The sequence below is a fragment of the Schistocerca americana genome, chromosome 6 (genome assembly GCF_021461395.2).
Source record: "Schistocerca americana isolate TAMUIC-IGC-003095 chromosome 6, iqSchAmer2.1, whole genome shotgun sequence".
NCBI lineage: Eukaryota > Metazoa > Arthropoda > Insecta > Orthoptera > Acrididae > Schistocerca > Schistocerca americana.
Genome location: NC_060124.1, coordinates 331,177,957 through 331,205,242, shown reverse-complemented (window position 1 = coordinate 331,205,242; position 27,286 = coordinate 331,177,957).

Sequence of the window (27,286 nt, the reverse complement as noted above, 5' to 3'; positions counted from 1 at the left end):
GCAGTACATAATCTAATTACAGAACACTGTCCTATATGTATATCAACATCAGCCATTTTCTAAACTTATACAGTGCTGCCACCTGATGATGTAGGATGCTGTTACTAGTGTAGGTATTAGAAGACAGTTTTCAGAAGTGTGCCAAATTCACGATTACTAAGGCATTACTTCCTGATTGGCCCTCATACTATCCATCATATACCGCAATGTGGCTTGCAGAGTAGGGATGTAGATATAAACAGTTTTCAATAAATTAATCAACTACTTTATAAATGCTCCTCTAAAATTTTATTTTTCTATTTTACATACAAGTATCACAAGGTTGGTCTACATGTAATATACCAAGCAAGAGAAAAATTATTTTAGCATTAGAACACAAGCCAGCAGCAATAAAATTATAATTTGAATTCACTAACATCACAGATTATTCAGTTCTGCAAAACAATACAACAATATTACCTACTTTGTTACATTCTGCTTATCTTCCCTCGCAAGGGGAACAATCACTGTACCAAAAAACTTTTCATACATTAAAAATCACAGGTAAAATTTCACAGGAATGGATGGAATCTGTTTCCAACGAAAGATTATCACACCAGATATCAAACGAAAGACAACTTTACTAACATAGTACTGCAGTTACTTCTTCTGAGAGTTGTCCATTTTCTGAAGTGTTACTAATGTATACCTGGGAATAAAGAGAGTGCTAAGATAATGCAATGATCCTCTAGCTAATTAATTATAAAAACAATCTCAATTATTTACTGTTGTGAGCACTTTTGATGTGTAGACCATTGTCAGACAAATCATGTACTCCACCATACACTGTACGGTGGCTTCAGAATAATGGTGTCATGGAAAGTGCCTTGTCATTTCTTTTGTAATCCTGCATTTCTGTCTTTCAGAAATATTCAGGATGGAAGCTTGCCACTTGAATATTTAGAGTTATTTGTACATACAACACAAAATGCACTAATATAAAACATCACGAATGTGGAAATTTGTTTTATTAGATTGCTAAATGCTGCACATATTCAGAAACCACAGTGTTTAATAGTATAAATGTAAAAGCATACAACTTACCTTGAAATCACTCTTTAAATTTCCATTCCTGTCTGCACATCGGACATTGATGATTCACTTGCTGTGAGTTGAGCCATTTCATAATACAGTGAATGTGAAAACAATGTGAGCACTGGCCCCATACTGGAAAAACAAAATGTCTACATAAGTATTCAAGCATTCATTCACTTTCAGTCACAAATACAATGAAATAACCATGCACACCCAACTCTTTATTTAGTTACAAAATGTACACACCCGAGAAAATCACATGGGATTGAAGGCACAGATACATTGGAATGGTGAAGGGTCCACGCAGCCTTTACACACACACACACACACACACACACACACACACACACACACACACAGTAAAGAAAAAAAAAATATTTTACATAAATCAGTTTCAAAAAATTTTGAACAACTTTTTGACAGTGAAAATAGTAGACATAATGAAGATTTCGACACACACTTTTCAGTTGCAGTTAAATAGTTTTCTATTTCTTTTCTTTGTAAAATGTAATGCTACTATGCAGTTTATTAACTGCTGGGAAGAAATCAGTAAATACTTCCTTATTTAACACATACGTAAGGTTTCAGCCTAGTGTCTTTGTGATGCACATGTAATTGTGAAAAGAACTGTACGCTAAACTGCACTAGTTTTCACATCAGATCTAAAACCAACCCAAAAAATCCTTAAAAGACAGAGGAACTAATTTAAAAATAAAGTTTTAGGAGAATTTTTCAGTTTTTTAAACGAAAAATTGTCTTCCTTTCCATTACAACTTGCTAGTGCTCTGTTTACACAGCTTTAATCAGGCACTTATTACAGTACCTTCTTATTTTAACTAAATTAATATGTTCACAGGGCTATGCCTCGAAGCAAATTAATTTGTTATTTTAATAAAATAAGATTTTTGTCATGAGTTTTCATGGTATGCTTAATAAAGTCTTCATGGAGATAGTAAGAAATGTCATACAATGTGTGCTGGAATATTTTGGAGCAGTTATGAATTTATTAAGATGTGACCAGTCGTTAGTACACATCCAGAGGCATCAAGGAAACATCAGTTTAATTGCGGAGATAAGTGAAAGGGTCAAAGTTATGCACTGAGGTCAAGCCTTGATACAATAAAAGGTTCAAATGGATGCAGGCTACAGTACTTATGCAGATTTGAAGAACCTCCCACAGAGAACACATTAGTATGGAAAGCTGAACCAAACCAGTCTTCGCACTGAAGAATATAACAGCAGTAAGAACAATAACAACAATATGGGTTTATTAATAGGAATATGAAATGGCTCCACGAAATGGCTTCACGAGTAAGAGTTTAGAATGGGGCAGTACCATGTGTACTGCAGAGCAAGTTGGCAACATTTGCCATTAGGTGTGGCTGGAATGTAAGATTGTGTGTGTTACAACTGGTTGTAAGCTTCAGTGAGAGATCAGAAGGCAGATGGAGTGTTTTGTAACTGGGAGTTGAAATAAAAATATAAAAATCAACATCACTGAGAATAATTCATGAAGAATACCGAATGATCTCACGATTTTGTCACTCAAAATGTTTCACATTCTTTCTTGTGTATCATTGGTTACATAAAATTACCATCCACAGTCTTTCTTGTGTCTCATTGGTTACATAAAATTACCATCCCACTGATATGAAAAATCATTGTTATTCAAAACAGACATGTTGCCAACGTATACACTGTAGAGAAATGGTGATAAATTAGTAGATTTTCTTGAAAGGCAAGGCTATATGCAGTGTTTGACACAGGACAAGAACGGTTCACATATCAAATGAGTGCAAAGTCAGTGGAGCAGTCTCATTAGTGCACTGTAGGCACAAAACAAGTTCTGAAAGATTTCCACTGCAGTCTTTAATCACAATCATAGTTCTCCCAGAAGCCGCAGGTAAGCAGCCCAATCCAGAGTCCAACACTCATATGCACTCTGCACTCCAGGTACAGGGTAGCACTCTAGCTGAAATAACGGAAGCTTCTGATCCAGACACAAACTACTCGTTTTATTTCGTGCTTCTGCTGATATCGGTCTCTCCTGTACAACGGAATCATCACATGTGATAAGATTGGTACACCATTTGCTGGTGTCATCATGGACCACTTTATCTGTAGTAATGATAAGTGCTCCACTGCAATGATTACCTCTGGCTGGACATCTCCTGATGGAAATTCTATGAATTTTTTGCCATTCCACAGTTAGCATCTGCTATTTTCAATGGATACAAAAAATATCTGCTAATAACAGTGCCACTAGCAATCTCAGTGTCCTGGTGGATATGTAATAAAGAAAGACTAGTGAAAAAATCCAGTATGGAACAATGACAACATCATGAAAATGATAGATTATTACTCACCATATGGTGGAAATGCTTAGTTGCCGAGAGGCACAACAAAAAGACTGCAAAACAGGTAAGCTTTTGGCCAAAAAACCTTCATCTGGAATAGAAAACACATGCAAATATATATTCACACAAATGCAACACTCACACACATGACCACTGTGTCTGGCTGCCGAGGCCCTGACATTGCATTTGCATTTGAGTGAATATGTGTGCACATGCATGCATTTTCTAATTCAGAAGAAAGCTTTTTGGCTGGAAGCTTGCTTGTTTAGCAGTCTTTTTTTGTTGTGCCTGTCTGTGACTCAACATTTCCACTATATGGTAAGTAGCAGTCTATCCTTCTCATAATATTACCAGAATGACTAGTGAGTAATTCTTCTTCTGTGGCTGCTTTAAGTATAGACTTGAAGTGACGAAAGGTTAGGAATTTATGTTCTATTATTGCTACACTAACTGAAAGATGCACTGAAATTTTTTACAACAATGCTAGTACAAGGATTCAGTTCACTGTCACACATTTCGATCATCTCTACATCTATGCGATTACTCTGCTATTCATACTAAATTGCCTGTCAGAGGGTTCATGAACCACCTTCAAGCTGTGTCTCCACCATTCCACTCTCGAACGGCATGTGGGAAAAATGAGCACTTAAATTTTTCTGTGCGACCACTGATTTCTCCCTATGCAGGTGGGTACCAACAGAGTATTTTCGCAATCGGAGGAGAAAACTGGTGATTGAAACTTCATGAGAAGTTTTAATGATTGCCACTCCAGTGCACGTATCATGTCTGTGGGACTGGGACTATCTCTCCCCCCCCCCCCCCCCCCACTTCACAATAATACAAAATGAGCTGCCCTTCTTTGTACTTTTTCAATGTCATCTATAAGTCCCACTTAATGCGGATCCCACACCGCACAGCAATGTTCCATAATAGGGTGGACAAGCATGGTGTAAGAAGTCTCTTTAGTAGACCTGTTGCATCTTCTAAGTGTTCTGCCAATGATTCACAGTCTTTGGTTTGCTCTACCCACAATATTATCTATGTGATAGTTCCAATTTAGGTTATTTGTAATTGTAATCCCTAAGTATTTAGTTGAATTTAGAGCCTTCAGATTTGTGTGACTTGTTGCATAGTCGAAATTTAGCAGATTTCTTTTAGTACTCATGTGAACACTTTTCTTTATTCAGGGTCAATTGCCACTTTTCGCACCGAACACATATCTTATCTAAATCAATCCAGTCACACAACTTAGGCGGTACTCCATAGGCACGCAGTTTGGTTGGAAGACGCTTGCGAGAAATGGCGGAAATTTAAAAATATGGAATCAATTTGACATCCCCTGTTGTAGCACTCATTGCTTCACGAGTACATAGAGCTAGTTGTGTTTCGCAAGAATGATATTTTCTGAATCCGTGCTGACCAAGTGTCAATAAATCTTTTTCTTCGGGGTATTCATAATGTTCGAATACAGTGTATGTTCCAAACCCCTACTGCAATTCGACATTACTGATGTGGGCTGTAATTCAGAAGATTATTCCTACTTCCCTTTTTGGGTATAGGTGAGTTGAGCAATTTTCCAGTCTTTAGATACGGATCTTCCTGTGAGTGAGTGGTTGTATATAATTGCTAAATATGGAGCTATAGTAGCAGCATACTGTAAAGGAACCTGGCTGGTATGCAATCTGGACCAGAGGCCTTGCCTTTATTAAGTGATTTAAGCTGCTTCGTTACTTTGAGGATATCGACTTCTATGTTTCTCATCTTGGCAGTTGTTCTAGACTGGAATTCAGGAATATTTACTTCATCTTCTTTCATGAAGGAGTTTCGGAAAACCATGTTTAATAGCTATGCTTTAGTGGCACTGTCATCAGTGACTTCAACCTCGTTATTATGCAGTGCAGGTATTGATTGCGTCTTGCTACTAATGTGCTTTATGTACGACCAGAATCTCTCTGGGTTTTCTGCCAGATTCTGAGACAGATTTTCGTTGAGGATATTATTAAAAGCACCTTGCACTGAAGCACACAAGTCAGGCAGCAGTAGCCGACCGCGACAGACGCAGCTACAGATAAGTAAACTGCTTTTGTGACATTTACGAGTTTCTAACCAGGAGCAATTTTATTATATATGTGTGCTTTAATAGTTTAGTTTCTGAAGTTTCTGCGTGTAAATTTAAAATCATATAGCCACAGTTCTCACGATTTTGTTTGCGTCAGAAAGTAAAACAATTTTTTGACATATTACAAGTTCATTATCAGGGACAAATTATTTAGTTTTACCTGAGTGCTTCGGCAGTTAGGTTTTTGAATATCTGCGTATTACTAGACACAGTTCGCGCGTTTTCGTCAGATTCTACGGTCGATTTCCGTTGCGTGAGTCGATAGTCTGTTTATCTGCATAGTTTAGTTTTCCACGACCTTTAGTATGGACAGGGACTGCGATTGTTGTGTGCAGGTGCAAGTCGAGTTGGTGACACATCACTCTCAGCTTCAGGCTGTGATGGCATCGGTTACACAGCTTGAGGCTGCAGTGGATGGGCACCACTGTTGTGAGCCGGCTGTGGGGATCCAACGGACGTCCACAGCACGTCAGAGTCCTCCGATCAGTCGTCACCGGTGGCCAACCCAGTTACTGCTGGCACTGAGGCTGACCCCTCACCTGTAGTCGAGTGGGGAGTCGCCCCGGGGTGAAGCAGGCGGCGAAAGACTTTCCAGGCGGCCGCACGTAGGGCCTCCTTGGTTTGTCTGACAAACAGGTTCCAGGTGCGTGTATGTGGCTGACACTGTCGCTGAGCCAGATGCTGTTGCCTGTCCTGTTTCAGAGAAAATCACTCAGCCTGCAAGATCTGGGCAATCGCAGAGGGTGGGATTATTGGTAGTTGGGAGCTCCAACGTTAGGTGTTTTATGGGACCCCTTAGGGACTTGGCCAACAAGAAGGGTAAGAAAACCAACGTACACTCCATGTGCATACCACGTGGAGTCATTCCAGATGTCAAAAGGGTCCTCCCGGATGCCATGAAGAGCACAGGGTGCAGCCAACTGCAGGTGGTGGCTCACGTCGGTACCAATGATGTGTGTCACTTTGGATCAGAAGAGATTCTCTCTGGTTTCGAACGGCTAACGGAAGTGGTAAAGGCTGCCAGTCTTGCTTGCAAGATGAAAGCAGAGCTGACCATTTCCAGCATAGTCGACAGGACCGACTGCGGGCCTCTGGTACAGAGCTGAGTGGAGGGTCTGAATCAGAGGCTCAGACGATTCTGCGACCGTGTAGGCTGCAGACTCCTTGACTTGCGCCAAACGATGGTTGGGTTTCAGGTTCTGCTGAATAGGTCAGGTGTCCACTATACGCAGGAGGCAGCTACACGGGTAGCGGGGGCTGTGTGGTGTGACCTGGGCAGTTCTTTAGGTTAGAGGGTCTCGGGAAAACACAAGAAGGGCTTCAGTCACAAAGGGAGCAGGCTGAACACAGGAAGACCGTAGATAAAGGAACCATTGGTATAACAGTTGTAAATTGTCGTAGCTGTGTTAGGAAAGTACCAGAGCTCCAAGCGCTAATAGAAAGCACTGATGCTCAAATCGTTATAGGCACTGAAAGCTGGCTAAAGCCAGACATAAGCTCAGCCAAAATTTTTGCAAAAAACCTAACAGTGTACCAAAAGGATAGGCTAAACATGGTTGGCGGTGGTGTGTTTGTTGCTGTTAGAAGTAGTTTATCTTGTCATGAAATTGAAGTAGAAACTTCCTGTGAGTTGGTATGGGCAGAGGTCATTGTTGGCAACTGGAATAAAATAATAATTGGATCCTTTTCACGACTTCCCAATTCGGATGATACAGTTGCTGAAAGGTCCAAAGAAAACTTGAGTTAGATTTCAAACACGTACCTGACTCATACGATAATAGTTGGTGGTGACTTTAATTTACCCTCGATATGTCGGCAGAAATACATGTTTAATTCCAGAGGTACGCATAAAAATCATCCGAAATTGTGCTAAATGCATTCTCTGAAAATTATTTCGAGCAGTTAGTTCATGAGCCCACGCAAATAGTAAATAGTTGTAAAAACTCACTTGACCTCTTAGCAACAAATAATCCTGCATTAATAACGAGCATCAAAACCGATTCAAGGATTAGTGAACACAGGATTGTTGTAGCAGTATTGAATATTGTAGTCCCCAAATCCTCGAAAAATAACCGAAAAATATACCTTTTCAAAAAAAGCAGATAAAAATTCACTTGACGCCTTCCTGAGAGACAATCTCCACTCATTCCAAATTAATAATATAAGTGTAGACCAGATGTGGCTTCAAAGAAATAGTATTGGCAGCAATTGAGAGATTTATACCAAATGAATTAACAAACGACGGAGCTGATCCTCCTTGCTACACAAAACGTGTTAGAACACTGTTGCAGAAACAACAAAATAAATCTGCCAAATTTAAACAGACGCAAAATCCCCAAGATTGGCGATCTTTTACAGAAGCTCGAAATTTAGTGCAGACTTCAGTGCGAGATGCCTATAATAGTTTCCACAATGAAACATCGTCTCGAAACCTAGCAGAAAATCCAAAGAGATTCTGGTTGTATGTGAAGTATGTTAGCGGCAAGAAACAATCAATGCCTTTTCTGCGCGATAGCAATGGAGATACTATCGAAGACAGTGCTGCCAAAGCAGAGTTACTAAACACAGTCTTACGAAATGCCTTCACAAAAGAAGACGAAGTAAATATTCCAGAATTCGAATCCAGAACAACTGCCAACATGAGTAACGTAGAAGTAAATATCCTCGGAGTAGTGAAGCAACTTAAATCACTTAATAAAAGCAGGTCTTCTGGTCCAGACTGTACACCAATTACGTTCCTTCTGGAGTATGCTGATGAAGTGGCTCCATACTTAACAATCATATACAACCGTTCACTCGATGAAAGATCCATACCCAAAGACTGGAAAGTTGCACAGGTCACACCAATATTCAAGAAAGGTAGTATGAGTAATCCACTAAATTACAGGCCCATATCGTTAACGTCGATATGTAGCAGGATTTTGCAACAGTCAACATGGGTTTAGAAAACATTGTTCCTGTGAAACATAACTAGCTCTTTATTCACATGAAGTGCTGAGTGCTACTGACAAGGGATTTCAGATCGATTCCGTATTCCTGGATTTCCGGAAGGCTATTGTCACTGTACCACACAAGCGGCTCGTAGTAAAATTGCGTGCTTATGGAATATCATCTCAGTTATGTGACTGGATTTGTAATTTCCTGTCAGAGAGGTCACAGTTCATAGTACTTGATGGAAAGTCATCGTGTGAAACAGAAGTGATTTCTGGCGTTCCCCAAGGTAGTGTTATAGGCCCTTTGCTGTTCCTTATCTATATAAACGATTTGGGAGACAATCTGAGCAGCCGTCTTCGGTTGATTGCAGATGACGCTGTCGGTTATCGACTAATAAAGTCAGAAGATCAAAACAAACTGCAAAACGATTTAGAAAAAAATATCTGAATGGTGTGAAAAGTGGCAGTTGACCCTGAATAATGAAAAGTGTGAGGTCATCGACATGAGCGCTGAAAGGAACTCATTGAACTTCGGTTACACGATAAATCAGTGAAATTTAAAAGCCATAAATTCAACTAAATACCTAGGTATTACAATTAGGAAAACAAAAATTTGAAGGAACACATACAAAATGTTGTCGGGAACCAAAGACTGCGTTTTATTGACAGGACACTTAGAAAATGTAACATACCTACTAAGGAGACTGCCTACACTATGCTTGGCTGTCCTCTTTTAGAATACTGCTGCATGGTGTGGGATCCTTAACAGATAGAACTGACGGAGTATATTGAAAAATTTCAAAGAAAGGCAGCACATTTTGTATTATCGCGAAATATTGGAGAGAGTGTCACAGAAATGATACAGGATTTGGGCTGGAAATCGTTAAAAGAAAGGTGTTTCTCGTTGCGACGGAATCTTCTCACGAAGTTCCAATCACCCACATTCTCCTCCGAATGCGAAAATATTTTGTTGATACCGACCTACATAGGGAGGAATGATGACCGCGATAAAATAAGGGAAATAAGAGGTCGTACAGAAAGATATAGGTGTTCATTCTTTCCGCGGGCTATACGAGATTGGAATAATAGAGAATTGTGAAGGTGGTTCGATGAACCCTCTGCCAGGCAATTAAATGTGATTTGCAGAGTATCCCTGTAGATGCAGACGTAGGTATTTCGAACTTCTGCAAAACTTTGTCAGTCTTGGGGATTTTGCATTCTTTTAAATTTGGCATGTTTTTTTTTGCTGCTTCTGTAACAGCGATCTGACCCGTTTTGTATACCATGGGGGATCAGTAGAATCACTTATTAATTTATGTGTTATATATCTCTCAATTACTGTGGATACTCTCTCTTTGAAATTGTTCCCCATCTTTTCTACGTTTGCATGATGAGATCGGAAGGAGTGAAGATTGTCTCTTAAAAAGGCATTAAGAGCATTTTTATCAGCTTTTTTAAATAGATATACTTTACATTTCTTGTTGATGGTGTTACGATATTCACCCAAGCAGCAACTGCCCTGTGGTCGCTAGTCCCTGTATTTGTCACGATCTCAGGGAGAGATTCAGGGTTTTTATGAGTAGCCTTACACATTGCTTCTGAATACCCATCCACAGTTTGAATTCCTGCATTATAAAAAGTATACCACCACTGCTTCTCACACCACTATAAGATTTCACCCTAACTTTTACCACCAAGCTAGATGGCACTATGGTGCAGTCACCCTTCTCACATTTGGAGAGGTCAGGGTTCAAATCACCATCTGACCATCCACACTTGGATTTGCCATGGATTCCACAAGTAAAATACGCAGATATTGAGAGGACATGCAGATTGTGATGAAACACCCCTACAAATTCTATGAAGAGGGCAAAAAGACAAACGGTGCAGTTCAATTTGAGAGCTATCAATGCTTCCAATGAACATAATACATAAGAATATTGCTTCTCTGACTTGGCTAAAATCATATGTTAATATTTTTCTTTGGTCACATCAATGTGTTGTTTTTGTGAATTTTTCTTGTAAAGTGGCATGGGAAGAAATAGTTCAAGATGATGACATAGATTTAATTAACTGAATAATCCCTCAGCTCAGAAAAACTCTGAAGTTTCCAATGTTGCTAGTCACAGTACTGTCTGTTTCATGATAACTATAATAGTTATGTCCAACTGGTGTGCTTGAATTCACATATTGTAATAAGCACTGTTTGTTAATTAACCCTAGAATAACTCAGTACAGATTCTAAGGATGAAAGTCTACAATTGATTAAACTGAAATGACCATCACTGACAATGCGTAGCAGGTGCCCACTATGGCCAAGACCATGATCGCTGGAAGTGGTGAAGAGCCACGAGGATGATCAGTGGCACTGTATCATGAGGCTGTGAGCTCATGGGCCATTGAGAGGCAGGATCGGCTGACAAATGTCCAGCAGGTGATAATCCCTACAAAGGCTTGAGGCAGCACTGCCTGATGGATACTGCATTGGCAGGCATTTTGGTCTGTATCATTGACTCGAGGTGGCTGATGGTTGTCCAGACCCCGGAGCAGAACTGGCTGTCAAGAGGATGAGTGGCAACCTCAGTTCCCACCAGTGAAGGAACACAAGGGTGGGGCCATGACACGTGACTGCAGAGATGCAAATAGGTACCTATGACTGCTGGACTGATTACTGCGACTTGCATGCCATTTATTGAGGTGGCTGCATCCCCTGATGCTGTGGCAGCTGCAGGAGGCTTGGAGGTACTCAGCACAGTGAATCTACTGTTGACTGACAGCCTCCTGAGGTAGAGCCTACAGAGCACATCTGTGCATGTGATGGCCAAGTATGCATTGGCCCGGCCCCGGGTATACTACAATAACAGTTATCAATTTTTGCTTTATTACTGCAATGGCTCAAAAATCTGCCATGCCTGTGGTGAAGCAGGCAAGTATTTTGAAGACCATACAAGTTTCTGCTAGTGATAACTAAGGAGCCTATAAACTTGCTGATATTATTTGTTCAGTTGATGAGTCAAAAGGGTTGCTTGTGCTCCATGCTGTCTTCAAAGGTTCAGTTAGAAATTGTTTGAAATGACTATTTGTCCGAAAGCAGCCATCAGAGACTACAAAGTAAATGTTGCTATGTTTACTACAAATTCCTAGTTATTTGTGAGATACTTGCTTGTCTTTTTCTCTCTGTAGTCATGACAAAGCTCAGGAAATCATAATATGAAGATGGTGCCCAATGTGCCTCCAGCAGCACACCCTTGGTGATATCGTATTTATCTGATTGTCATGCGTTATATCTAGTATCTAATGAAATTAAAAAGCGAATTTGTTGTCATTATAAGTTTCCATTGTTAGAAGTAAAGTTAGACATTGCTTACTCAGATTTACTACTTGTAACACAGAAACAATGAAAATTATAATTGTTACAATTAGGAAATAGTGCAATTTGTTAAGATGGTGATTTTCCTATTCTGACAGATTCTGATTTGAATTTCTTATTTAAAAATGTGCCTTAGAGTTACTGACAAGGGAACCTCCCCATCGCACCCCCCTCAGATTTAGTTATAAGTTGGCATAGTGGATAACCCTTGAAAAACTGAACACAGATCAATCGAGAAAACAAGAAGAAGTTGTGTGGAACTATGAAAAAAGTAAGCAAAATATACAAACTGAGTAGTCCATGTGAAAGATAGCAAACATCAAGGACAGTGTGAGTTTAGGAGCGCTGTGGTCCCGTGGTTAGCGTGAGCCGCTGTGGAAGTAGAGGTTCTTGGTTCAAGTCTTCCCTCAAGTGAAAATTTTACTTTCTTTTTTTCCGCAAAGTTATTATCTGTCCGTTTGTTCACTGACGTCTCTGTTCACTGTAATAAGTTTAGCGCCTGTGTTTTGCGACCGCACCGCAAAACCGTGCGATTGTTATTGAAGTCACGAGCTATATTTGCTGGATTCATATTGCCCACGGAATACATCTCACGTATTTAATGCACTCTCGTCCAAATTAGTGAACAGTCAACTGCCAGCCACAGACCCTCGTTAGCAGGAATACTTTCTCTTCCGTGCGCTGTAGTCGACTGACGTCGTGTGTTTCAATGTTTGTTTAGGTGTGGCGTCCTCATACTACGGCGCAGTTACCTCGCATGGGACGGACGGACGGACAGATAATAATTGTCTGAAAATGGAAAATTAAATTTTTCGGTCGATGGACGACTTGAACCAAGGACCTCTCATTCCGCAGCCGCTCATGCTAACCACGGGACCACGGCGCTCTTGAGCTCATATTGTCCTTGATGTTGCCTATGTTGCGCACTGACTACTCAGTTTGTATATTTTGCTTATTTTTTCATAGTTCCATACAACTTCTTCCTGTTTTCTCGATTGATCTGGATTCAGTTTTTCAAGGCCTATCCACTGTGCCAACTTATAACTAAATCTGAGGGGGGTGCGATGGGGAGGTTCCCTTGTGAGATCCTTGGGAAAACCAACTATGACAAAAATATTCCACATCACATGCAAAATGTGAAACAGACAAAATACCTGCAGACTTTGAGAAGACATAATAACCTCAGTTCCAAATAAAGCAGATGTGAATAGCACTAAAATATCATTTTAATAAGTTTTGGTTACACAATACTAAAACAAATTATTTACAAAAGATGGGAGACTATAAGGAGTCTACTTGCAGAGAGATTAGTTCGGGATTAGGATATACATAATAAGCAATATTGAATCCATGACTTATCTTACAGAATAGAGGGGAAAAAGGCGAACATATTATTTAAGCACTGTAGATTTAGGAAAAATTTCTTACCATGTTGAATGGAACATGTTCTTTGAAATTCTGAAGCTAGCTGGGATAAAATACAGAGAACAAACAGTTCTCTACAATTTGTATAGAAATTGGGTACCAGTTATAAAAGCTGTAGGACATGAAAGGGAGGCAATAGTCGAGAAGTGAGTGTGGCCAATTCCCCTTGTAATTCAATTTGTATACTGCATGAAAAGTAAAAGAAACCAAAGAGGAATTTAGAAGGTAAATTAAAATTCTGCAACAGTAAAAAGCTTGCAATATCGGTTCTACAGAATTGATAGTTTCTTGAAAAAAGGTCACAACATGAATGCCAATGAAAGTTATTAAGTGTAATGGAATGTAGTCTGAATATATCAGGTGACGTTGAGATAATTAGATTAGGAAGTGAGACACTATAAGTAACAGATTAATTTTGCTATTTGGGGAGAAAAAATAACTGGTGATGCCAAAAGTAAAAAGAATATAAAATATAGACTTCCAATAGCAAGAAAAGAATTTCTGAAAAATAGAAAAATTTTAAAATTTAATATAAATTTAAGTGTTACGAAGGCATTTAAGTATTTTGATTGAGTGTAGCAATGTATCGAAGTGAAACATGGACAATAAACAATACAGACAAGAAGAGAATAGAAGCTTCTGTAATGTGGTGGTCCAGAATAATGTAGAAGATTAGATGGGTAGGTTGGAAGACAAAAGAGGCACTGAATGAAATCATGTACAAAATAAATGTGTGGCTAGCATTAAACCAATCTTTGGACTGAAGACCACAGACATACCATATAGTGATGTCCCAAAATTTTACGAAGTTTTTTATTTTTAATTCTTGGAGATTTCTTATGTAGAAATGGTTAAAGGTAAAAACAAAAAACAATAGATCCAATTATTGAATGAGAACCATAAAACCCAGCTGCCAAGTGTCTCCCAATCACCAACTGTAGTATGAGAAATAATTAGGACTGTCAACATTCTCCTACAGATGAGAAGTGGATGTTGCGCAGGCAAATGTTTTTCTCTCATTTTACAAGCACAAACATGTTTTGAAACTTGAAACATATGTGTCTTGTTCTTTCAAAACTCCACCAAAGCCTACTAAACTCTCTCATTGTGCAGGTATACATACTCCATAACAATGAACAAAACAAATTTGTAGGAGACTCAAGTTGTGAATTAGATAAGTTTTTTTTAGTCTCATTAACTGTTTAGTCTCATAACAGAGGACAGAGTGACAGTTTTAAAACTTCTTTTTGTGCTTCCTTTTACATCACTATTGTTACTTTCTTCTGTGCCCAAAAAAACACATCCAAGCCCTGATGTCTAAGAACAAATGGCCCACAACAGGTGGACATGCTAAACTCATCACCCTGTCTTGCAGATGTGCTGTGCTCATGCACCTTGCATTAGCTGCACGTAACCATTTCTCCAACAATAACCGCCAGTTTACTACACCCATCTATAATGTCAAACTTTTCATCTTGCAATTGTATGCATCTAATGATTTTCTACCATTTCTATGTATGTGTGTCTTGCTCAATGCCTACTATGTATGGTAAGCAGAGATCTGTCTTAAAAAAAATTCCACTCTAGATTTTTCATTATTTCATCATTTACGGAAATTTTTATCAATGTGTTAATGCAGATAACAAAGCAAAGATTCTTGTGCTTTTCCCAAAAAAGAATAAGGTTCCACCATCTCATCTAACAACAGTAACTGAAATATACAATGAATTTAATGTGTTATGGCTGCTAGCAATATCCAGCCTCATTCATTTAATTAACTAGTGTACCCGAGTCAAATTATCTGCATAGTGTTATTAATTAGCATAAATAATTAAGGCATGTTAAATTTTACTTTCTCCCCCATTTCATTGTTTTAACATCTCTTAGTCCAGGTGCCATGTCTAAGTAGAGTAAAGAATCTTTATTCCAATTAAAGGTAACCTGTCTAGCTTGATCTCCAGTTTTTCTTCAAATGGGCTGCCTGTGAGAAAACTAAGAAACTCCTTACTCAGAGTTTGTACCTGTATTTCATTAGATTGCATGAAACATTGTAATCCTTTAGTAAATTTTCTACATTTATTCCTGTGTTCTTTGTCATTTTTTGAGATTGGTAACTACAATTAGTATTTCACCTTTGAGGATCATTATTTGACATGGAATACACGGGATGAAGCATGGTTGTTTTTGTCTGAACCTGAGAGCAAAACCCAATCCATGGAGTGGCATCATCCGGGTTCCCCTCGGAAGAAGAAACCAAGACTTCCACGAACAGCAGGCCAAAAGGTGATGGCCGCCTTCTTCTGGGATCAGTGTGGTGTCATTTTCATTGACTTTTTGGAACCTGGCTCCACAATTAATGAGGACCGTTACTGTTTGTCATTGGACAAGCTGCAATGTGCCATCAAGACCCACAGACCACAGCTTCAGGGTCAGCTCACCAGACTACACCACGACAATGCCAAACCCCCATAAAGCCCTTATGACGCAGGAGAAAAATTAGGAAAATGGGTTAGAAAATTGTTCCTCATCCTCCTTGCAGTCCAGACTTATCTCCGTATGATTTTTTCTTCTTTGGTAGTCTGAAGGCCCACCTGCATGGTAAAACATTTGATAGTGAGAAAGACCTTATTTCCTGTGTCAAGCAATGGTGTAAAAGTCAATCCCCAGAATTTTACCAAACTGCATTTACTTTATGGAAAGAACGTTGGGTCAGATGTGTCACAGCTACATTGAGTAGGTTCAATGTATAGCTAAATGTTCCAAGTATGTTCACAAAAAATTTTATTCTCCTCCTGCAAAAAAATAAAAATATTACAGACAACAGTGCAAAACACTTTGAACATCCTTTGTAACACTGCAACAGCAACCACTCCAACACCAAAAGTAACTTCAGCAGTAAGAAGGCCACTTGGTACAGTGGATAGAATTGCAAGCAACAACTCCTGCTATGAGCAATGGAGCCAGTACACCACGTGCTGTCATTACTACCTTTTCTGATGTTCTTGCACTTCCAGACATGCAACATTTCTGATATGGCATTGCAACACATCTTCCATGTACTAGTCCTAAATTTCTGAAATTTCTTCACAAACTTAAATCCTTCACAGACTCAGAAACTTTTGGAATTTTCAGAAATTTGTACGTTATTTTCTTCACATTATGAACAAAAGTGTCATGCAGTAGTGGCCAGATTAGAATTTTTTCAGCGTCTCAAATACACTACTCAATCATACAACCTTAGGAAGCTGAAATTCTATGTATTTCCTGAAAATGCAATTTTATAAGTACTAACTCAAGTTGCTTGCAATCTTAAGCAGATACTGTTGTGCAAAGTGTAATCATTTGGTTCACTCAAAAACAGGATGTGAGTTCACAAGCACCACAGTTGGACAATCCACCTCAAGAAGAGGTTCTCAAACTTGCTAAAGCTGACAAGGGTTTCACATCAGAGGCAATGTTCGTTTGAGGAACAAGATGGGCCTTCTATCAATAGCTCATTCCATTCTGACAGAAAATTGTGGAACCAGGACTGCTTGACTTCTAGTATTAATATGACTGTCTCTTCTGTTCAAAGTTAATCCCATTTTCACAAAAAAAAAATCACAAAATCAGGATTAGAATCATTTATCCCACATTAAAGGCTGTGCTAAGCTAGCTCGCCATTCTGTGCCTTGTACAGCATATTCCGATAATCATCCTTCTCAACTGAATTCAGATTCAGACTGTCTCCTACATGGGTGCCTACTGCAGTGTTGCAAGCATCCCTGATTGCAATGTCCTCATGAACAAACATGCTGTTAAAATGTCACATGCTTGGTCACATCACTGGCATCTGTAGAAGCTGTACACAATATCCTATGACACAACACGGGTGTCAGCAACTTCACATCATCTTGCCCATCAGATCTTTTTGCGGTACAGAAAATATGGGTCACACTCATCATTTTCAATTGCCCCGCTACTTTTCAAGTGGATACACAGGCTTATATGTCTCTCATAAATAAGGACATCTACTTACAGACTGGATCTCCCCAACTAACATCCAGTCCCATCAGCATTTACTGAGCTTCAGCAAGCAGCATGTCCCCCCTCCATGGTCATTATGAAGTGATAGCCCGCTACAAGAACATGGACAGAAAATCAACATTTAATGTTGTTGCTTCAGGCAGTGCTCAAAATATTTTTGATCTTGACAATTTTTATGCTTATGGCTTCCAGAGCAACATTTAAGTACGCTATTACCCCCTGGGGTGCCTTCCGACAATCGTGAAATGCTGTGTGAAGAGTTCTCTCTCTTCAGCCCTGGTCTTGATTGCACCACCAATTATGTGGAGCATATTGAATTGAAATCATGGGTTACTCCAAAATTCTTTTACATTTGCCCAATTCTCATTGTACTTTGTGACACTTCCCAATTCAAAATGCATTGTTTCTAAGCATTAGGCATATTGATGCCAATTACTATAAATCTATGGGCTACTCTGCTGGTGTTTCTCTGGAAGCCTGATGGTAGAAATAATGTATGTGGAGATTTTAAAACAACTGTTAATGCTCAGTCAGTCTCAAGACTTACCCTATTTTTCACACTGAGGAACTGAACTCAGAACTAGGACAAATAAAAATATTTTCCCAAAATTGAAGTAGCAGTTATGTATTTGCAGCTACTGCTGGACAAGGCTTCTCAGCAGTTCATTGTCATCAGTTCTCCCTTTGGCCTCCATCACTACAACTGTCTCCCTTTTGATTTCTTTCAGAGTTATCTAGAACCAGTTATCTGCAATAGCCCGTGATGTGCTAACTGCCTGTATAACATCCTTATTATTGGCAAAACAAAGGAAGAATGTCCATGTAATCTTCGCATTCTTTTCCAAACCTTACAACACAAGACCACTGTTCCAGCTTAAAGAAATCTGAGTTCTTTAAACCAGATAGTGACACATTTTTAGTACAGACAGCTTGCATTCAACAAAAATGTCAAAGCCACCAACTAATCTTAAGGGATTACAATTCTTCCCCAGTAAACAATTGGTCCTAGCCACCGAAGCATCTCAGCACAACACTAGTGCAATCTTGTGTTGTTGTTGTCTTAGTCCAGAGACTGGTTTGCTGCACCTCTCCATACTATTCTGTCCTGTGCAAGCTGCTTCATCTCTGAGTAACTACTGCAACCTAAATCCTTCTGAATTTGCTTAGTGTATTCATCTCTTGGTCTCCCTTTACAATTTTTACCATCCACTCTTCCCTCCAGTACTAAACTGGTGATACTTTGATGCCTCAGAATGTGTCCTACCAATCATTCCCTCCTTCTAGTCAAGTTGTGCCGCAAATTCCTCTTCTCCCCAATTCTATTCAGTACCCCCTCATTAGTTACGTGACCTACCCATCAAATCTTCAGCATTCTTCTGCAGCACCACATTTCGAAAGCTTCTATTCTCTTCTTGTCTAAACTATTTATTGTTCATGTTTCACTTCCATACATGGCTACACTCCATACAAATACTCTCAGAAACGACTTCCTGACACTTAAACCTATACTTGATACAGATTTCCTTGCCAGAGCCAGTCTACATTTTATATCCTCTCTACTTCAACCATCATCAGTTACTTTGCTCTCCAAATAGCAAAACTCAACTACAACTTTTAAGTGTATCATTTCGTAACCTAATTCTCTGAGCATCACCTGATTTAGTTTGGCTACATTCCATTATCCTCATTTTACTTCTGTTGATGTTCATCTTATATCCTCCTTTCGAGACACTGTCCATTCCATTCAATTGCTCTTCCAAGTCCTTTGCTGCCTCTGCAAATGTCATCAGCAAATCCCAGAGTTTTTATTTCTTCTTCATGGCTTTTAATTCCTACTCCAATTTTTTGTTTTGTTTCCTTTACTGCTTGCTCAACATACAGACTGAATAACATTGAGGATAGGCTACAGACCTGTCTCACTCCCTTCTCAACCACTGCTTCCCTTTCATGCCCCTCGACTCATAACCGCCATCTGGCTTCTGTACAAACTGTAAATAGCCTTTTGCTCTCTTTATTTTACCCTGGCCTCCTTTAGAAGCTTTCTCTAAGTCTACAAATGCTATAAAGATAGGTTTGCCTTTCCTTAACCGAGCTTTTTAGATAAGTCGTAGGGTCAGTATTGCCTAACATGTTCAAAAATTTCTACGGAATCCAAACAGATCTTCCTCGAGGTTGGCCTCTACCAGTTTTTCCATTTGCCTCTAAAGAATTTGTTTTAGTACTTTGCAGATGTGACTTATTAAACTAATTACTACATTCTTCTTTAAGTCTGAGGGTATTTCACCTGTCTTACACATCTTGCTCACCAGATGGTAAAGTTTTGTCATGGCTGGCACTCCCAAGGCTATCAGTAGTACTAATGGAATGTTGTCTACTCCCAGTGCCTTGTTTCGAGAATTAGGTCTTTCACTGCTTTGTCAAACTCTTCACGCAGTATCATATCTCCCACTTCATCTACATCATCTTCAATTTCCATAATATTGCCCTGAAGTACATCGCCCTTGTATTGACCCTCTATATTCTCCTTCCACCTTTCTGCTTTCCCTTCTTTGCTTAGAACTGGTTTTCCATCTGAGCTCTTGATATTCATACAAGTGGTTCTCTTTTCTCCAAATGTCTCTTTAATTTTCCTGTAGGCAGTATCTATCTTACCCCTACTGATATATGCCTCTGCATCCTTACATTTGTCCTCTAGTCAAACCAGCTTAGCCATTTTGCACTTCTTGTCGATCTCATTTTTGAGACATTTGTACTCCTTCGTGCCTGTTTCATTTACTGCATTTTTATATTTTATTCTTTCATCAATTACATTCAATATCTCTTCTGTTATCCAAGGATTTCTACTAGCCCTCATCTTTATACCTACTTGATCCTCTGCTGCCTTCACTATTTCATCTCTCAAAGCTACCGTTTCTTCTTCTACTTTATTTCTTTCCCCTGTTCTTGTCAATTGTTTCCTAATGCTCTATCTGAAACTCTCTAGAACCTCTGGTTCTCTCAATTTATCAATGTCCCACTGCCTTAAATTCCTACCTTTTTGCAGATTCTTCGGTTCATAACCAATAGATTGTGGTCAGAGTCCACATCTGCCCCTGGAAATGTCTTACAATTTAAAATCTGGTTCCTAAATCTCTGTCTTACCATTATATAATTAATCTAACCTTCTGGTGTCTCCAGGTCTCTTCCATATACACACCTTCTTTCATGATTGTTAAACCAAGTGTTACCGATAATTAAGTTATGCTCTGTGCAAAATTCTACCAGGTGGCTTCCTCTTTCATTCCTTACCCCCAGTCCATATTCACCTACAACTTTTCCTTCTCTTCCTTTTCCTACTATCGAATTCCAGTCCCCATGACTATTAAATTTTTGTCTCCCTTAGCTATCTGAATTATTTCTTTTACTGCATCATACATTTCTTCAATCTCTCTATCATCTGCAGAGCTATTTGCCATATAAACTTGTACCACTGTAGTAGGTGTGGGCTTCGTGTCTATCTTGACTACAATAATACGTTCACTATACTGCCCATAGTAGCTTACCTGTGCTCCTACTTTTTATTCATTATTAAACCAACTACTGCATTATCCCTATTTGATTTTGTGCTTATAACCTTGTATTCACCTGACCAGAAGTCTTGTTTCTCCTGCCACCAAACTTCACTAATTCCCACTATATCGAACTTTAACCTATCCATTTCCCTTTTTAAATTTTCTAACCTACCTGCCCGAGCAAGGGATCTGACATTCCATGCTCTCTCATACGAAGAACGCCAGTTTTCTTTATCCTGATAACGATGTCCACCTGAGTAGTCCCCGCCCGGAGATCCGAATGGGGGCTATTTTACCTCCAGAATATTTTACCCAAGAGGACGCCATCATCGTTTAACCATACAGTAAAGCTGCACGCCCTTGGGAAAAATGACTGCTGTGGTTTCCTCTTGCTTTCAGCCGTTCGCAGTACCAGCACAACAAGGCTATTTTGGCTGATGTTACAAGGCCAGATCAGTCAATCAACCACACTGTTGCCCCTGTGACTACTGAAAAGGCTGCCATCCCTCTTCAGGAACCACACGTTTGTCTGGCCTCTCAACAGGCACCCCTCCATTGTGGTTGAACCCACAGTATGGCTATCTGTATCGCTGAGGCACACAACGGCGAGGTCCATGGTTCATGCGGGGGAGTGCAGTCTTATCACACAAAAAATACTGATGGCGCAGAATGTCCCATTGCATACACATCTAAAACATTAAATTCTGCTTCGACTCAATTACAGCCAAACAGAAAAAGTGGTATCAATTTTTTTTCTGTGTCCAAAAATTTCATACTTTCCACTACAGAGTAACCAGCATGTTCACATGGTCTATGCTGGCTTCTTCTTTAGTGATATGTGGCTTACTAGCCACATATGCACTCTCCAAATTTCCCTATATGTTGCTCGCTCAAATATTACAGCCTCTGCCACATGTAACCATGTCCTAAAAAGGTCATTTGTCATATAGGACACTTCTCACAATTCGGTTTCTGATAAATGTGCCAAAATTTCAGCCCATTCAGATAAAAAAATAATGGCATCCAACATGTTTTCTGCCCCTTTTCATCTTACCTCTAACAGAAAAGCTGACCAATTTGTGGAGACATTTAAAATGCAAATGATTAAAGCTGTCACTACTGCCAATAAGGATGATGGGCTGCATGCTTTTTTTTATCAGCCAACGCCTACAGGAACAGCCCAGTCCAGGGCTAATCAGCAGCAAAATTCCTGTATGACAAGGTCAGGTCCAGGAATGGGTTCCATGTATGATTACAGCCAGTCCAGGCAACATGATGTTCGACACAGAAGAAAAGGGGGCACGATTAGTGCACCACACAAATCAGCTCCAGACTTGCATGCTGTCTACTGAGACGGCACCAAATGGTTCAAATGGCTCTGAGCACTATGGGACTTAACTTCTGAGGTCATCAGTCCCCTAGAACTTAGAACTACTGAAACCTAACTAACCTAAGGACATCACACACATCCATGCCTGAGGCAGGATTCGAACCTGCGACTGTAGCGGTCGTGCAATTACGGACTGTAGCGCCTAGAACCTTTCGGCCACCCGGCGAGACGGCACCAACTCTACTTCATCTAGTACCAGTCTCGGTCTGTTTCAGTTCTAAAATCTCCCCACTGAGAAATCCCCAGCAGTGCCCTACAAGAACATCACAGAGGTACATGATGGCACGGCATGCACCATATTGGCTGCTGCTTCATCCATCCAGGCGTTCGATGTTATGGGCACCCCACCACCTTTAGAGGTGGAGATGAGTGAGGCACCTCCGACTTCTAAGCAGACCACCACCAGACATGGAGATGCAGTCTCCTCCAGTGGAACCATTGGGCGAGACACCCACCTACACTTTCCATCATTTAGCTCGTAACCTGCATCACTGTCTTTGTCAGCTTTTGTTGTATCCCCATGGAGGGATTTGGGAGGGAGGGGAGGGGGATCTGGTATCTTGCCCAAATAATGACACTGATTCAGCCACAGGATATACTCAAGTTATTGAGTCAAAGAACTCGTGCTGTATGTCAATACAGGGTAGGCAGCACTCCTGGGAACTCACGTTGTCCTGCCACCAAGTGGCCCAAATGACTTTGTCAGCAGTGGCCAGGGTCTCCACTGATGTATTGTCCACTGAGTGAAGACCGTTGACAGCAGCTCACGACTTGCTACTGGAATTGGGCTCTCCCTACTGGACTGGATTACAGATCGCTAAGAAGGTTATTAATTGCTGTGCTAATAGTGACTTTCTGTGGACTTACAGACTTTCTGGAACCAAACAAGCAGGTACTAAGAAGACCAGCTTATATTACAGCTACACAGTCATCACTATTATCATCAAATATTTATATTATTCACACTGAGCCTAAGCTCTCAAACAATTCTTTTGTCTACAGACTGTCATTAGGCATATCGTTTCACCTATATGGGAACAATTTTTTGAATGAGGTAGAATTTTGGGTTGTATACATGGAAGAACCCTGGAGATACTAAAAGGTATCAGATAGATTATATAATGGTAAGACAGAGATTTAGGAACCAGGTTTTAAATTGTAAGACATTTCCAGGGGCAGATGTGGACTCTGACCACAATCTATTGGTTACGAACTGTAGATTAAAACTGAAGAAACTGCAAAAAGTTGGGAATTTAAGGAGATGGGACCTGGATAAACTGAAAGAACCAGAGGTTGTACAGAGTTTCAGGGAGAGCACAAGGGAATAATTGACAGGAATGGGGGAAAGAAATACAGTAGAAGAAGAATGGGTAACTTTGAGGGATAAAATAGTGAAGGCAGCAGAGGATCAAATAGGTAAAAAAACGAAGACTAGTAGAAACCCTTGGGTAACAGAAGAAATACTGAATTTAATTGATGAAAGGAGAAAATATAAAAATGCAGTAAATGAAGCACGTAAAAAGGAATACAAACATCTCAAAAATGAGATCGACAGGAAGTGCAAAATGGCTAAGCAGGGATGGCTAGAGGACAAAAGTAACGATGTAGAGGCTTCTATCACTAGGGGTAAGATAGATGCTGCCTACAGGAAAATTAAAGAGAGCTTTGGAGAAAAGAGAACCACTTGTATGAATATCGAGAGCTCAGATGGAAACCCAGTTCTAAGCAAAGAAGGGAAAGCAGAAAGGTGGAAGGAGTATATAGAGGGTCTATACAAGGGCGATGTACTTGAGGAGAATATTATGGAAATGGAAGAGAATGTAGATGAAGATGAAATGGGAGATATAATACTCCGTGAAGATTTTGACAGAGCACTGAAAGACCCGAGTCGAAACAAGGCCCCCGGAGTAGACAACATTCCATTAGAATTACTGATGGCCTTGGGAGAGCCAGTCCTGACAAAACTCTACCATCTGGTGAGCAAGATGTATGAGACAGGCGAAATGCCCTCAGACATCAAGAAGAATATAATAATTCCAATCCCAAAGAAAGCAGGTGTTGACAGATGTGAAAATTACCGAACTATCAGTTTAATAAGTCACAGCTGCAAAATACTAACGCGAATTCTTTACAGACGAATGGAAAAACTGATAGAAGCCGACCTCGGAGAAGATCAGTTTGGATTCCGTAGAAATGTTGGAACACGCGAGGCAATACTGACCCTACGACTTATCTTAGAAAATAGATTAAGGAAAGGCAAACCTACGGTTCTAGCATTTGTAGATTTAGAGAAAGCTTTTGACAATGTTGATTGGAATACTCTCTTTCAAATTCTGAAGGTGGCAGGGGTAAAATACAGGGAGCGAAAGGCTATTTACAATTTGTACAGAAAGCAGATGGCAGTTATAAGAGTCGAGGGGTATGAAAGGGAAGCAGTGGTTGGGAAGGGAGTGAGACAGGGTTGTAGCTTATCCCCGATGTTATTCAATCTTTATACTCAGCAAGCAGTGAAGGAAACAAAAGAAAAATTCGGAGTAGGTATTAAAATGCATGGAGAAGTAATAAAAACTTTGAGGTTTGCCGATGACATTGTAATTCTGTCAGAGACAGCAAAGGACTGGAAGAGCAGTTGAACGGAATGGATAGTGTTTTGAAAGGAGGATATAAGATGAACATCAACAGAAGCAAAACGAGGATAATGGAATGTAGTCGAATTAAGTCGGGTGATGCTGAGAGAATTAGATTAGGAAATGAGACACTTCAAGTAGTAAAGGAGTTTTGCTATTTGGGGAGCAAAATAACTGATGATGGTCGAAGTAGAGAGGATATAAAATGTAGACGGGCAATGGCAAGGAAAGGGTTTCTGAAGAAGAACAATTTGTTAACATTGAGTATAGATTTAAGTGTCAGGAAGTCGTTTCTGAAAGTATTTGTATGGAGTGTAGCCATGTATGGAAGTGAAACGTGGACGGTAAATAGTTTAGACAAGAAGAGAATAGAAGCTTTCGAAATGCGGTGCTACAGAAGAATGCTGAAGATTAGATGGGTAGATCACATAACTAATGAGGAGGTATTGAATAGAATTGGGGAGAAGAGGAGCTTGTGGCACAACTTGACTAGAAGAAGGGATCGGTTGGTTGGACATGTTCTGAGACATCGAGGGATCACCAATTTAGTATTGGAGGGTAAAAATCGTAGAGGGAGACCAAGAGATGAATACACTAAGCAGATTCAGAAGGATGTAGGCTGCAGTAGGTACTGGGAGATGACGAAGCTTGCACAGGATAGATTAGCATGGAGAGCTGCATCAAACCAGTCTCAGGACTGAAGACCACAACAACAACAACAGAATTTTGGGAAAGTACTGAGTGTATCAAGAATGAGTTTATGCATTTTATTTGATTATCACTGCAAAATTCTAATATTGTGTGTCACACACTAAAAGCCAGGTGACTAACCTAAAAAATATTGTTGATTTTATACATTTATAACAAGAAAAGCTCACTGAATATCCTCCCCCCCCCCTCCCCGCTCACACTCACACTCTCTCTCTCTCTCTCTCTCTCTCTCTCTCTCTCTCCCCCCTCTCTCTCTCTCTCTCTCTCTCTCTCTCTCTCTCTCTCTCTCTCTCTCTCTCCACGCGCGCGCACACACACACACACACACACACACACACACACACACACACACACACACACACCTTTCTAACTTATCTTCATGAAGAGCAAAGTAATTACAAAGGGAAACAACTGCAGAGAGAATGCCGACAATTTAACACTACAGCAAAAAACAGTCTTCTACAGAGGAATCTGAACTTTTACTTTTGTACTACTTACCTAAGGGACAATCATCACCTGGAAGTTTGCAGTCTGGACAGCATCCATCAAAAGCCATACGACAAATGCCACAGTTATCATCATTGGCTACCCATCGCCATGTTGCAACTCCTGTCCAACCTGTCCACAAATTATGTGCATTATCATACCCATAAATAACTTAAATAAACAGTTAACCATCATAAGTAAATTTATGTAAATATCTTCAAAGCGTCAATTGAGAGGTGTCCAAATTTAAAATCCGCCTAAGTCTGTTGAATATGAAAACAAACTTAATAATACACACTGTATTCTTAAGTTCTGTACAGAAGTATTTTTCATTTGATGTCATAAGAGTATTATGAAACATGGAATTGTTCTTTGGTAACAAGAGAATGCAGGAAACATGATTGAAGTCAGCAACAACAATTATGTAGTTTTTGTTTAAGAAGATGATCTTCAGATCAAAACATTAATCAATTATTTTTATCTGTTTTGGACTTACAATTACATCACCAACCACTAAAAATAAAACAATGTAACACTTACCATGCAGCAACAAGCAAAACATGACAAAAAGTACTTAAAGGCAGGTTAGGGAAGTGGGAGGCAGAAAGTTCATACTGAACATTAAGTTCCCATTTGTGGGCATCTTGAGATTCTAATGCTGGAAGGAAGTAGCCAAATCGCACCAGCTGTCAAGACTATGTAGCTATCATGTTTGATACGGTGGTCTGTGAAAAACACTGTGTACTAGTACTAACAGTATAAATCTCTCTCTTTATTCTTACTTATTATTTATTCTTGAGGTGTAACTGTCAAATTGGGAGAGCCACATAATGAAACACCTGGTACCAGATCAATATGGGAGGACGTGATACTCTCTTCAACTATACTATATGATACCTTCTTGTGGAAGTAGTAAACAGCCAGTCAGTTGCAATTTGAAATTTCTATTAAAACCCCTTTATTATGGTTTCAACATTTATAAAAACATCATCTTCAGAAGGAAATGATGCCAATATATACAGGTGCACAAACACACAGATACAATCATATCTTGTAGGCATAGTCCATATCAATTTAGGCAGGCTCGGAAAAAATCTTACCTCATAGCCTCAGATGTTGTTGGATCTAGCATATGTTAAAATGAAGAACTATGTAAGGAAAACATATTTTTTGTTTTCTCCAAAAAAATTTATGCTCCGAGATATGGCCCTCCAAAG